Source organism: Schistocerca piceifrons, chromosome 2, assembly GCF_021461385.2.
Source record: "Schistocerca piceifrons isolate TAMUIC-IGC-003096 chromosome 2, iqSchPice1.1, whole genome shotgun sequence".
Taxonomy (NCBI): Eukaryota; Metazoa; Arthropoda; class Insecta; order Orthoptera; family Acrididae; genus Schistocerca; species Schistocerca piceifrons.
The window spans coordinates 478,797,465-478,799,524 of record NC_060139.1 but is presented as its reverse complement, the minus strand read 5'-3'; the positions used below and the strand labels follow the sequence as shown (position 1 = coordinate 478,799,524).

Sequence of the window (2,060 nt, the reverse complement as noted above, 5' to 3'; positions counted from 1 at the left end):
ATACACAATGATGTTCGCAATATTTATGACAAAAAACCATATATGGGAATAATAATGTGAAGGATACTAATATACTGCATTTAGGGGGACACAACAATTTCACAAACATATTAATGAGGCAAACGATGTATAAGGTGAAATATAATAATACACAAAGAAACATACAACATTTCGGCATATGATGAAGAGAAATTTACATCTATATCACATGAACAAAATACATAACTTGAGAGGAGAGGGGGAGGGAGAGAGAGATAGAGAGAGAGAGAGAGAGAGAGAGAGAGAGAGAGAGAGAGAGAGAGAAGAGAGAGAGAAATCGCATATTAATATATGAAAGACATTGCTTAAATTACATTGTTAACGTTGATACATCTGTTAGATACCCTTTCCACTACATTTATACCCGATATGTTTTTTGCCTGATTTATTTGGCTACGAGGAAAGGACACTGTAGGGATAGAGCGTGCACATGTTACATACATTTTGGGACTGCGACACTTGCAGACTTTCACCTTGCACTTTGCATGCTTGAGCACACAGTTTGGCACATGACATTGCCCTTGACTTTGGGTAGGTAGAGGGATGGGAAGAAGACATCGATGGCGACGGTGGGCTCGGATGTTGGTGGTGATGGCCGTCGCGGCGTGCGCGAAACGTCTCTGAAGTTCGCGTCCAGCGGAACCTGCAGGAAGGTCTTGGGTGTACATGGTGCCTTGTTTGGCCCTCTTGTGTTCCTTCCACAGCTCCGTGAGGAACTCTAACATGTCTGTCTGTCTGGCTATCGCATGTGACGTCCTCGCAAGGATCCACATCGTGTCCAAGTGTTTTGGCTATGGGAAATCAAAAAATACGGGCTCGTCCGGGATTTGAACCCGGGACCTCTCGCACCCTAAGCGAGAATCATACCCCTAGACCAACGAGCCGCCGACACGAGGTGTTTCTCGTGTGGCAGCCTCGCTGTGGAGAGAGTAACCCAGTTCTGAGAGGCTGCGTGGCTGGCTGCCGAGGCCGGGAGAGTGCGCCGGCCCGAGCCTCTCCCACTCTGACAGATTCGCTAAGCAGCCCCAGGAGGCTGCTGGGCCGATGTCCGGTGTGCTATTTAGATGCAACAGGCAGATCGGTTAGGCCGTCACTGAGACACCTCCTTACGTCCCTGTAGCAGATCGGGCGAGGACGCCTTTAATTTATGAATTATTTTTTTTCGAGCTTCAAAAAGGAGCGACTTATTTTAGTTATCTGTGTGGCTACTACCTAGAGCAGGCCTGTTCGAGGCGGCTAGGGAACCAAGAGGGCACCCGCTCTTTCGCCGGCTGGCTAGTGAGCGCTCGTAAAATGAGACGGACAGACGCCATTATGTAGCGCAGGGGAAGTGCAAGTTGTGCGCCGTTTTCAGGAGAATTATCGTATGTTAAGTTCGTCGGAGCCTTGGTTGCAAGCGAATATACTTACTGATGCGATGCTTAAAACTGGGAGTAGCTCTTATTAAATCGATGGAAAGTAACATTATGGCCCAATTAGGAACTTCAGCGCGAAAGTCAGACACGCCGTCATCAACTTAGAAGACGTGAGTGTCTAGTTACAGTTAGAACGTGTTGACCTACTGTGTGACAGGCAGTGATAGATTTCGTAATAAAATACGTCTAGTAGTCTCGTATAAAAATTGTCCTCAGCTTAAATTTCCACGACTTCCTAGTTCGCAGATACGATTATATCTGTCTGGACCTACATAACTTCGTCCGCAGTTATGAGACCGAAATCTACCCACGGAAGCTCACTCTCACAGACTACAAATAAACTTCTAATTTCTTCGAATTAACTGTGCTCAGAAAGTGGTACCAGACATTGATGCTTTAATAGAAGCAAAGTATGTAGAATTCATTGACCTCCAGTGTTTGTATGTTGAACATGTGAAAAAAACTGTCACGAAATACAGTTTACGTAAATTTCGTCCCGAGGCCAACGTTCGTCATAAGGGTGCACCAATCTTATGCAATACCAGGTCTCGTACTTAGCTGCCCCGTGTTCTGCGCCTTGTTAATTAAAAGAAATGTGAATATCAT

The 2,060-nt window shown here is 45.8% G+C and overlaps 1 non-coding gene across 1 annotated transcript; it reads right to left on the bottom strand.

The window, feature by feature from the left end:
• Window positions 1-851: 851 nt before the first annotated feature.
• Window positions 852-923, bottom strand: Trnap-agg. The gene has a single exon. It is a non-coding gene; the product is annotated as a tRNA-Pro (tRNA).
• Between the last annotated feature and the right edge of the window lie 1,137 nt (window positions 924-2,060).